Source organism: Ipomoea nil, unplaced genomic scaffold (assembly GCF_001879475.1).
Source record: "Ipomoea nil cultivar Tokyo-kokei standard unplaced genomic scaffold, Asagao_1.1 scaffold0865, whole genome shotgun sequence".
Taxonomy (NCBI): domain Eukaryota; kingdom Viridiplantae; phylum Streptophyta; class Magnoliopsida; order Solanales; family Convolvulaceae; genus Ipomoea; species Ipomoea nil.
Window position 1 is genome coordinate 321,938 of NW_017617293.1, and position 13,302 is coordinate 335,239.

Sequence of the window (13,302 nt, forward strand, 5' to 3'; positions counted from 1 at the left end):
CTAACAAATGAAGACATAATTCCCCACCATTAGTTGGACATACTAAATAATCAATTTTTGGTTCCAATTAAAGTCCAACTAAATAATGAAGATATATTTCCCCACCATAGTTGGACATACTAAAAAAAAAAAAACTAAATACATCTTTCAAAACCAAGTTAGAATTTGGCTCAAAAGATACATTTTAACATTATTGGAATCCAAGAGGTATGTCAAATCACATAACTTACTACAGTTAGTCCGAAGAACCGAGCAAGATTCGTGGATTAATTAATAGAAGTGACTAAATTTTGGGAAGTGACTGAATACATGTTTTGCCAATGCAAATCATGAAACATAGAATTATAATTGAACTAAATTTATAAATTCTAAAAATTGCGATAAAATTATTATCTAATGGGTTAAGGAATTTATTGACATAAAACTTGCCCTGTGGGCTAAAGTTTTAATTCTATCAAATCCAATTAAGAAACCCTTATGATAAAATTCTTCACAATTGCTAAAGAGCCAGAAGAATCTAGAGACATAAAACTTGCCCGTGGGCTAAAGTTTATTCAATTAGATCCAACTGAAAAATTTATTTATGATGAAACCATTATCAAATGAGTTGAAGAATCAAATGACATAAAACTTGCCTGTAGGCTAAAGTTTTAGTCAATAAGATTCATTGCTATCATTATGATAAAAAACTTAAGAGATCATGTTCCTTTTCTTAATCCCTGTGGGCAAATTAAGAAATATGATCTAAAGTTTACATCATAAAATTAAACTTCACGATAGAATTGGAAATTATTTACAAATAACCATAAAGTAAATAAATTTATTTATTTCTATCTTCACTGATAAAACTACTAAACTACATTCCGATGCATAATTTGCCTGTGGGCTAAATTATGACTGTAGTCAAGTATTTCATCCTGATTAAGTATACAAATATAACGAAATTGCCTGTGGGTTAAATTTCATCATATTACATACAATTAATCATAAATGATATGTCCAAAACTTTATGTGATCAAAATAAACCACTTAATATATAATTTTAACAGATTAAGGATGCTGTGGCTACTCCAAAATCAAATTAAAATTATAAGATCACTAGACAATTATCAATTCTTTGCCTAAACTTTATGTGATTGAAACTTAACAATCTTAGGCAGCCGAATATGCTGTAGCATTTCCTTAATTAACCAAGATTGAAAACTCAATATATTTCAGTAAATTAAAGATGCTTTGGCTATTCTCTAATAAACCGAAATAAAATCACATTGGCAAGAAATACTTAAAATTTTGACAAACAGATTATACCAGATTGTGATGGGAAAATCTAAATATACTCCAAGGAAAGGTGGTTAGAGACTAAGTCTCACTGAAAACCAATTCCTTAAATAGAGTATCAATTTAAGGAGACTAGTGGCTCAAGAAGTCTTTAACTCATGGCCATTAAAACTAGTATGTCTCCCCGATTCATATATACTTAATGTATAACTGTTTGGGGGTATGAACCTAAAACTGTAGGGTATATACCAGAAAACTGTAGGGTTCACCTATGATTAAAGCTTAAATGGTGAACTAAAAGTAGCGGACTAAACATGCTTAAATTCAGGCACTACCGCGACTAAAGTTTATGCGTAAGTCCAACTTAAATAGGAACTAATATAATTCCATCTCAAAGTATGCATTGCTAAAGGCATAATAAAATTGCATAATTTAAAACATAATATTATGCGGTGGACAAATATGCATAAAATTAAGCATTAAACTCATATATTCCAAATAAATTGCATAACTTAAAGCAATTTACAATATGAGATTTTAAAGTATAAACTTAATATTCAAATATCGATGAGTCCAAACCAAAAGAGACCCAACATTTTGAATAATAATGTACTGAATATATACTTTAAAATTTTTTTAAATTGTAAGCCCATGGGAAAATGTTTTAATGCATAAAGATCAAATATATGAGAAATAACTGAATTTACAAATTCAAACAATATCAAACCAAAAGGATATGCTATCATTCGTAAATCAAATTCTCATGAACCCTAATTGCATAATTAAACTTAATATTATGCATTTAATATGATCGAATGCATAAAACAATCTAAAGAGTATGAACCAACTAAAAAATATGAATTTAAACCAAATATTCATCTATTCATACTTCACCAAATATGGACAATCATAATTCAAAGAACTAGATGAATTATGGAAGTAATGGCAATAGTCAATTGCCTAGAAAATATGTTTTTCCAAGATTACTAAATTGATTCAAAATCACTCTCCATAACTCAGTTAATAATAATATTATTATTATTAATGGCAAAATTGCAAATAACCAAAATAGCAATAAATATCCATAATAATATTATCACATTAAGTAGGAGACTAAATATGAAAAAACAGTGGTTAAAACCGCTAACATTTATAAACGTTTTCGGATAAAATTTTGAAAACTTAATAAAATTTGTAGTCCGAAAAATATTAATGTCAAGAAAAATATTTTCTTAACTGGATTATTGTCACATAAATTTATTTGGAAACAGTTCAAGGTGCATAACTGAATACCATACGAATATTAATGTCATCATTAATCATTAATTAATTATTAATAGTAATAAGTAACATTATAATCACTATTAACAATAGTAATGACAAACTAAAGTATGGTAATGCACTTTTAATGTTTTCATTTTTCTAAAGATAAAATATGTGACTAGTCCAAATTAGCGGTTAACTGTAACTGTAGCACTAGTCATCAATAATAATCATAAAAGATAATTAATGGCTAACCTTAATGATGCAAATTGCATCTGCCCATTGCGCTAACAACGATGACGATCCACAAGAGAAGAAAAGACTCCAGAATTCTCCCAATCTTCACTATCGGTGTCAATAAACTCGATGCAGCATCCAATGGTACGTTAAAAAATTTATTGGTAGGACTTAATTACCAACATTAATAGTCATGTAAAATGAAGTGGTAATCATGACAATGAACCAAATATAGCAGATTACCATGAAATAATTATTATTATTATGAAAAGTAATAAAATGAGATTAGCCCCTAAACTTAATAACAGTAATTAATATGCTAATTAATAATAATTACAATAAAGGCAAAACTGTAATTAAGGGATGCCAAATACTAATCCCAATTTACCACATAATAATTAACCATGACTATTATGATACTAAGGGAGACTGAAGTTAAAGAAATAACCACATTATACAGACAATATACCAACTATATTGCTTTTGCCATAAAATTAAGAACTTAATATTATTATTAAGGCCCTGAAAAACTATTGATAGATTAAAAATTAATCAACTTAAATAATAGTTTGTAATTCTTAATGGCCAAAATAACAATTAAATCCCCAAATCCTTAATGTCTCTAAACAGGCCGAGACAATAATTATAGCACTTAATTACTCAAATTAGGCTCATAAACCTCAATGGCCCAAGTAAATTATAACATGAATGATAAAGGGTCTAGTATTGAAATAGACCCAAAACTTAATATTATTACCAACGATGAATACCAAAATATGGTAGTTAGTAATAATTAAAACTTAATAAACATGTTATAAGGGGCTATAATTATTATTAAAATATCAATCAAAATGGTGGGATCCATACTCTAATATGACCCAAGATAGGTTCCAAATAGCTTATTCAAAATAGGTTCTAAAGTCCCAGAGACACATAAAACTAAAATGTTCTCAAAATTAGGGGAAACCAAACAAGCTGATTTAGTAGGTCATAATACATAAAATTGACTTAAGGATCCAAAATTGAATGATATTTAATAATGAATTTATGAGTTAATAATATGCTAAATCCAACCTTAATGCATGCTATTATGAATATATAATTATAACAATAATTTATAAATATACGTAGCATGCTTGGATGTGCAAATTAATACATTATTAACCCATATATACTAAACTAGTATTTGACCCGTGCGATGTACGGGATGCTATTTAAACATTTTTAGTTGTGTGTATTTTATGTTAATATTTGTGTGATATATTGGGGAATACAGTGCCAAAACGTAGGAAAATTGTGTCTTACTAATAGTTGCAAGGTGTTGGTAATATAAAAACAATACATTACAAAATTACAAATTATTGAAAACTTCATGATATACAACATTAGTGGTTGATGTAGTAGTTGCACTTGAGTCTTTTACAATCAGTATTTTCAGACCGCCTGAATTATTAACCCGAGATGCAGCTACGTACAACTAATCGTGAACAAAAACCGGTTTCTTTAGTATTAACCCTACATGACTCAACGTTTGGCCTTGACTTTTGTTTATGGTCATCGCATATGAGAGCATCAATGGGAATTGCCTTCGTTGAAACTTGAACGGCAATCTTGGATCCGAGGGTGACATTGACATTCGGGGTATTAACACTTTTGTACCTTTGTTGGGGCCAGTGAGAAGCTCGCCTTCAATAACATGGTCTGCTAACTTTGTGATTATCAACCGAGTTCCATTGCACAACCCAAGAGAATGGTCAATATTTCTCATTAACATTACTGGTGAGCCAATTTTCAAATTCAGTGTATGATTTGGTAGACCCGACATACAAATGCTGTTTAGGAATTCCGGGGTGTGTACATCTCCAAGTATACCATTATCACCGTCGGCTTTGCATACTGCGTCTGAACTATAGTAGGACCTGCTTTCGGCATCATGCAACTCAGTCATATATTCATTAACTGCGTTGACAACGTCCAGCGTTGGTGCAAGTATAGCACGACCTATTAGATGCTCGGGGTCAGTGTTTCCAACTGCAAACATTGGAAATGTACTTTCCACAATTGCTTTAATGTCGTCCCCCCCGGATGATACTAACATGTGATTCGGTATTTGAACCTCTGCGAATCCGTCATTCCTCCCACCAAGCTTTTCGTCGCCGATATTGGCAATCCAGTTAGAAAACTCTTGTAATGCCTGCCGGTTCCCACCATTGTGTACCGAACTTAGCCTTAGGTTTTTAGTCAATCTTAAAACTTTGCAACTATCCCATAAATATGATGAATTTATAGCGGACGAAACAATGTCTTGACGTGTACCTTTTGGAATTACTGGAAGAATTTGGCGAAAATCTCCACCCAGGACCACTGTTTTCCCACCAAACGTCTTCATTTCACTGTTAGGGTCTACAAAACGCAACAAATCTCGCATGGTTCGATCTAACGCTTCAAAGAAATGTTTGTGCATCATGGGAGCTTCATCCAAAATTATCAAACTCATTTTTATCAACAATTCAGCCAAGTCGCTACCTTGTTTAATGTTACATGTAGAGTCATCATTTATTGCAATAGGTATTGCAAATCTCGAGTGAGCTGTTCGGCCACCTGGTAACAACAAAGAAGCTATGCCACTTGATGCGAAATTTAAAACGATCTGGCCTTTGCACCGGACTGAAGCGGATAACGCTCTCCATAAAAAAGTCTTTCCTGTCCCACCGTATCCATATACAAAAAATAATCCACCTTTATTGGTTGCAATATCTTGCATAACAATATAAAAAATGAGACTTTGTTCTTCTGTTAGTTTGGCACACATCAGTTCAGAATCTGCCTTCAATTGTTCCGAATTGTAATTCAGTTCTTCAAAAACCAATCGATTTTGAAACAACCTTGTATTATCAGTACTTGGTGTGGGCATCGGAGGAAAGTCTTTTAAAGACTTGTTCTGTTGCCCCAACAGGTTTTCCAATTCCAATAATCCAAAGTTCTTTTTCTCTTCCTCTGTTAAGACCAAATCTGTTACAATAGCAACATCCAAATTGTTATACTTATAACATAACAAAATTGTTGAAAATTATATTATAAAAAAAAGTTATTTTACCTTGTTGTTTTAATATTCTTCTTTGATAGTGTTGAGCATCTTCACACAGATGTTGCCAAACTTGATTCCAAACATTTTCGGGTCTAATAATTGAGGATGATGTTAGTAAAACAACAAATAGCTTCCTCAATGAATGTGCAGTTGACCAGTAGCTTGCCTCATTTATAGCATCAACGTACTCTTTATCGTCGTCTAGCAATCCATGCGCATAACACGCATCTCTAAAGGTCAAGTACTCAACACCGTTAACTGTCCTAATATCTTTGAAACTTTTTGGACCACCACGGACTATGTTCAATAGGCATCTCAAATAATATATTTCACCTGAAGCTGGAGGTACATAGAATATTCGACCAATTGAGGATCTATTGGTCTTTCTTGGATGCCATTCACGGATGTCTTTTTTCCAAACAAATTTGGTAGGCATCTCAATGTAAGTCAACAAACTCGCTTCTTTGAAATTCTGGTTGGCTAAAAACCATGCATTAAACATACTTTGACCAACGGTTTCTCTATTGAGTACATTATCAATACTATCATCGTCTTGGAAAACAACTGATTGGCAATCCGGCAAGTGGAAGCTTAATCGCTCAACCGGGGGAGTCCTATACTGGACTTCAAAACTAAACAATCTCCATGCTGCTTCGCATGCAGATACGTATCTGCAATCATAGTACATGTTTATCTCATCCACAATCTCATTACCCGCTTCATCCATCGAAGTCTTATAAAACTCAGCAGTTACACGGTCGTTGCCCTTGTTTACGTACTTGAAGAGGTACTTGATTGACCTAGATTGGTTACACCACTCTACATTAATGTGAGATTTGTATTTCAAAAGCAAGTACCGATTATGTGGTACAACATATCTATTATCCAACTCTATTCCATTCTTTTTTATTGTCCTCTTATCATCCTTTCTTCGATACAACGGGTAATCATCTTGGTCAAAATGTGATGCATCAATGTATCTTTTTGGAAAATGCTTTGAACACTTGCCATTTGCCATGCACGGGGATTTAGTCCTTGCAGCACCGCATGGGCCGTGCAGCATGAATTCTTCGACAGCTTTGTAATACTCAATGTCTGAACGCTTGTCGGGAATCTCAGCTGAAATGATCGTGTCCATAAAAGCCGGGTTGGCAAAGTCGTTGGTCGCTTGTAGGAACAGTAATATGTGGGCATGCGGAAGACCACGTTTTTGAAATTCAATTGAGTATATTACTGTCAGAAAAGCATTCATATTGTAAGATAGAAGTATTATAATAACAATAATTATTATTCTAAAAAATGACAATTATAAGCTCATGCAGTACGCACCTACCTTTACACGACCAAATAGTTTTCCATTCTTTATTTCTTTAATTAAACAGTCTAGCTTCAGTTTGAAAACACGGCAGACAATGTCGGGACGATCTTCAGCTTTCAAGTTTCTTTTCTCCAAGAATCGTTGTATCTCGGGCCATTTAAGATTACATGTAAAAGTAATTAACAGATTTGGATAACCTATGAATCTGCAAATTGCCATGGCGTCTTGATAGTTCTGTATCATGTATCTTGCTCCTCCAGTGAAACTTGATGGTAATATTATTCTTTTCCCTTGAGAGCTGGGTTGAACTTCACCGCGAGTTAACGCATCAGACAAACCTTTGTACGCCTCACATCTCAGAGCTTTTTGATTTGACCTAATATAGAGCAACCTCGAAGATTCAACCATAGTATACGCATCAACCAAGAATTGTTGGAATAACCTTCTGGCATACATTATTGTTGAGATCTCATTTGATCTTTCGTGTATACGGAACGCGAAGTACTCTCTTTGTGAAACACTCTTTCTTGAAAAATCTCGTTTTGTACCAAGTGTTGCAAAATGTATATCTTCTCGAAAACTATCCTCCCCAATGGAAATAAGATTGGGTATTGCAATGGTAAATAGGCTGGGTTTAATTCATTTATTCGTTTCAGTGCTCTAGACCTACACTCGACAACAATATCCCGTTGACCCATGTAAGGGTCTATATCTCCAACAATGAGTGCAGCAACCTCGGAAGTAGTTGGTAACGCATAAGTCCTGGCATCTTTAGTCCTCTTTCCTATTAATCTTATTCTGATTTGACTTTGAGGATTAGACTGCAGAAACGACTTGGCCATTCGGAATGACTTAACCAACACATTGTGTTCATCTAGAACTTGCTTAATGTCATGTACTACCTCACTATGCAACGCAGAACCATTGCTTTCGGCACTAAAAAAGGAAGAATAAATAATATAAGATACTCTGTATTAAGCCATGATATACCAAAAATATTGCAGTAACACAAAAGAGTATACCTCAAAGAGTTTAAGCGATTTTCTATCTCATTCTCTGTATCGTGAATGTATAATTGGGCAAATTTCGATTGAATGCCATGTGAAGGTAATAAGCTTCCAATCCGATGAAAATTTTGACCATTGATACGGAATATCGACGGCTATGTTCCGTTGTTAATAGTTCTATCTATTTTTCCACCCATCGACGTAAAGCAAAACATGCTGTTATATGAACTTATATTCTTTAAAAAATATTTGTTTTTATCGTTTGATGTAAAGAATAGCTCATACAGCTTTTGAGGAGGCTTTGTCATAAATGACAACTTTATTTTACCATTTACACAACACGCAGAGTATTTTGGACTTTCACATGACTTTGAATTGCTTGACCGTTCATTGTACCAAAAAATTGAATTACAATGCTCGCAAAGATACTCTGGATCACCAAGATCGAAATAAAAATCTAAAAAAAAAATATATTAGTTAGCATGATAATGTATTTTACTGTAGTCCAAATATAATACGTTTTTGTCCTGCCACATTTCATATGAACTCACCATTAACTGAGGGCATATTGTCATGTAACGGTTCAACAACTTCCTGAAAGTCTGGTAACAAATTGCGGTACTGCGGTATGGTTTCACTCTCTGGCTCTACCAGGCTACTTTTCATATTATTGTCATTTGTAATGCAACAATTACTTTCCATCCCTAAAAGAACAATATCCAATTGTAATTAATTTGGTTATATATTAAAGGAATAATTATAAATGTGTGACAATTAAAAACCTCTTCTTGAATATATGTTTATACCTATCTGCGACTCTGGCGATAGATTTAAGTTGAAGCAGAAACTTGGACGGTCAGCTTTAGGTGGATTGTTGCGGATCAAATTGACTTGACCGCAATTTGCTTTAATAATACATATTTTTTAATAAGATTCGTTAGAACAATAAATATTAAATTTGACTATATATATAATTACAATATATTTGTTGAAGTTCATACCATTCGATATGTTGCTAAATGGGATCCTGCTACTCAATTCTTGCGTTGGTGTAGTATTTAAGGTCATCCGTAAAGGAGAAGATACTGTGCATTTCAACAACCACGATTGTTATTAACCAATATAAAATTATAAATGGCTACAGAATTCGTAATTAGAATGTGTAGTTTGCTATAAGGAATAAATATATCGATGGAGTGGAAATTTTGATACCTAGTTGTGAATCTGGGGTTCTATTTAAGTCGATCGAATGATTGTGGCGCTTCGTAATAGGTTCTTTTTCACGGTCCCCGTCAACCCGCGCGATATTTTCTTTAATTATATAAGAGCCGTAAAAAAAACTTGTTAGATTGTTAATTATCACATCTTAAAATTTTTTTGTAGACGTTAAAAATGATTGTTTAATTTCGTACTATTGGATATGTTGCTTAATGGTATTCTGCTACCCAAATCTTGCAAAGGCGAATTCCGAATTGTCGTACGAATTGCGGTCGAAGTTGTGAATTTCATAACCAAAATATGGTTAGCAACAATTGATTAGATAATTTCACTATCATATAGAACACACTTACCATTTGTCACAATACTTAAAGGCGTACTTAACGAACTTTGGAAAACAGCACGTAGGGGTGTACGATTGTGTGTATTATTGTTGCATTCAATGGATGACATGTACGATGCATCCATGGCAGTACGATTCTCATTCTCTGTAAAGGAAAAAAACAATAATATATACCCATACATGATATGTTTGGTACCTAAATTTTTTGGATACATACGGAATGATTCTATTCCTAATTATAATTAAAGTATTAATATTAAACTAATATTAATACTTTACTATTTCACAATAATACTATTTTATTATACAAATATAATATATCTTAATATTATATAATATAATATCCTTTAAACGTGTAATGTTATAAACATTTGATGTTAACAAATCGCAATAATAACAAATTAGTATAATAATATTAATGATGAGGATTAATGTTATTCAAACAATTATAATAATTATTATAAGAAGAATAAAAATAAAAATGTTAATCATATTATTAATAATAATATTATTATTAAGATTATTAATAATATATAAGATATATTAACAATTTCTGGGTTGTTTTAACACTATTTTATAATAATAATAATGATAATAATAATAATAATAATAATAATAATAATAATAATAATAATAATAATAATAATTATTATTATTATTATTATTATTATTATTATTATTATTATTGTTATTATTATTATTATTCGACTCTTTTGGCAATCACACCGTGATGTAGGCAGCAGAGTCACTTTACTAATCTCCTAGAAGGCTCCATTGTGAGCCTACATCGCCGGTGAAGTACAGTGGTTTCTCTCACTAAAACTGCAAATGATAAAGGGTTTAAGGTTCGATTGTGAGACTCGATTAAGGTATTAATCATTTCTCGACGGTCGTTTCCTATCTCTTGGATATGGATTGACAATGAAGAAGATGGTACTGTGAAGCATTCATTCACCCAAACCTTTCAAAATTACTACCACTCTGAGTGTTCATAGTAGTGTCAAAGGAGTAAATCGGATATTTCCTAGTGTCAATCGTGGCATAGAGTTGAATCCGGTGAACCTAATGTTCGCCAGAGTGCATGCGTAGCTAGGGATCTCCCAGGTGAACAGAAATGTGTGCGATGTTATCAGGCGGTCAACCATTTTGGAGAAGCGGCTGTTCAAACACACGATGTGGACAATCACAACAAAAATTGGGTATTGATTTCTAACCCTAACTGTTCTAAGTTTTCAGATCTAAGTCTCGTTTATATACTATATTTGTAAATCTCAACTTAATATGGTAGACATGCATCTCGATTTTGGTAACTTGGAAATGTATCTAATGAGTTTTATTTTGATAGATTAATCTTGTGTTTCGATATTTTTTGTACAATCCGTTAATATTGGTTGGGATCGTTTTTAGTCTTTTTAGTAGAGTTAAAAAAAAAATTGTATAATAGTTGTATAAACTAAGACCGAATAGTATAATAAAGATAGAAGTCAATAGATTTACCTTGGTTGTTGTTGGGATAATTGCGCTTCGACCCAATTGTGGTTGAAGATGTAAGTTTCCTCATGTACTCTAGGAGAGATGAATTGCCCAGTATAGGATTTGTGTAGTTGTGGTGCTCAACGGAGGTTAATAATATCTAATTGTTGAATATATAGGTCTAAACTGGTTAATTAATATTTGGAGACAACATTGGAAAATGGCAATCCTAATTGATTTTGGAATACTAAAAGGTTTTGATCAGCTACTTAATGCAATGTGCCATCAATATATTAGCTCATTGATATTCTGACTACTTTTTTTTTCCATTGTCCAAGTGGAATTCACAACTTTGTTTGGATGCTAATAATGTTTATTATCCCTAATGTCAGGGACTTAAATTTTTATATATGTTGTTTAATATATGTTGTTTTCTAGGTAACAAACAGTTTGGTGCTCTAATGTCAGGGAGTTAAATTTTGATGCCAATAAGTTGCTTTGGGTTTCACATCAAAAGCAACTATTAACTGGATGACCCTGAGTGGAATAGAGCACAAACTTAATAGATGCTGTGATATGTTTTTAGCACATAATGGGAATTGTACTAAAGAGGTTGTTACGCTTGGGCAAAAAAGATAAGTTTTACATTTATCAAATCCTCTAATATAATGTTCTTTAGGTTGAGTATAATGTTCTTTCAGTGTTCTTACATTAGGTGATATTTATAAGATTTAATTCGGTGAATTGTAATTCTCCAATTGCAGGTCTGATATACACAATCTGTATTCAACTCTAATTCTTTCGGTAGTCTTCCTAATAACAAAGAGGCTGTCAAGACTATTGGCCAAACAGTTACTAAGCACGGCTCAAAGATAAGTTTTAATAGACTTAGAAATGCTCAATATAATGTGATTAACAACAATAATATCCTTTCATTGTTACTAAATTAGATGGTGTATATATTGAGTTATCTCTTTAATTCACTATTTGTCCACTGCAGGTAAGCTGCTACACAAACGGTCCTCTACTAACATTAATTTAGGAGGCTTCCTAATCCTAAAGTTGGTGAATTCAAGGTTTAATTCACTATTCATCACTAAGTCCATAATGAACTTTGTGAACTTAATCCATGTGTTAGAAATTGACTACGATGTGGCTTCCATTAATATTTGTAATCAATAACTTTTTGGTTAAACTGCAGGTAGGATGCTATAAAGCAAATGTTGCATAAAGGACCTGGAAGTTCAGTTCAAAGGACCTGGCAGTTCACTTAAAAGGACATGCATAAAGGACCTGGAAGTTCACTTAAAAGGACTTTGAAGTGAGTTTTAAGATGACAGAGGCTGGTAAGTGCATAATCAGGTCTAATCATGCCTACTTGGAATAAACTCTATATATTCATTATCAAAGGGTGTTGCATTATTTAGTTTTAAAACTATTTTAATTACTTTTACTTTCTAAAACTTGTAAGGGTGTTGCATAGTCAGCAAGGGTTGCAACTGTAATGTTTGAATACTACATTCAAATTTTCAAGTTAGAGTACAATATTACTTTGGATGGTTTCTATACACTATTAAAATTTGATATTCTGTTTACATTATTAGTGGAGTTAATTTTGGATGACAATGAGTTGATTTGCTGTTAGTATTTAATGTAAGGCAGTTGTTAATTATGGCACAAAATGGAGGATTTGAATTATTAGCTGATTCCATCAAAGTTAGAATAATATTTTACAATTAAAAATGACATTACACTAATCTACAATAATGTTGTGCATCTAAAAAGTAGTCCTTTGCCTGTATTACATTTCACTACAAATACAATTTGATGAACTGTTTGCTAGATGTTATCTGTATCTTCAACTTATTACTGTGCCATCAGTTTCCATATTTAGTGATATCTCTGCCATCTTCTTCATTTTTTTCTGCCATGTCAGCCATCTCTTGACCTCTTTTACCATACATGTGCATTCATTTTCCATCATTGTGCCACACTACCTGAGAAAAAAAAACTTGCAAAAGGAATATAACAAATCCAGTACCCATAACAGCTCCTAGGAACAAATTCTGAGAATTCA

General features: G+C 32.5%; 1 long non-coding RNA gene across 1 annotated transcript in view; it reads left to right on the forward strand.

Annotated features, from left to right (window-relative positions):
• The window catches only part of LOC109178708, a 48,761-nt gene that overhangs the window by 15,167 nt on the left and 20,292 nt on the right, over positions 1-13,302 (forward strand). The window contains exon 2 of the long non-coding RNA XR_002053757.1: positions 8,793-8,796. This is a non-coding gene — a long non-coding RNA (uncharacterized LOC109178708). The remainder of the gene's footprint in view (positions 1-8,792; positions 8,797-13,302) is intronic.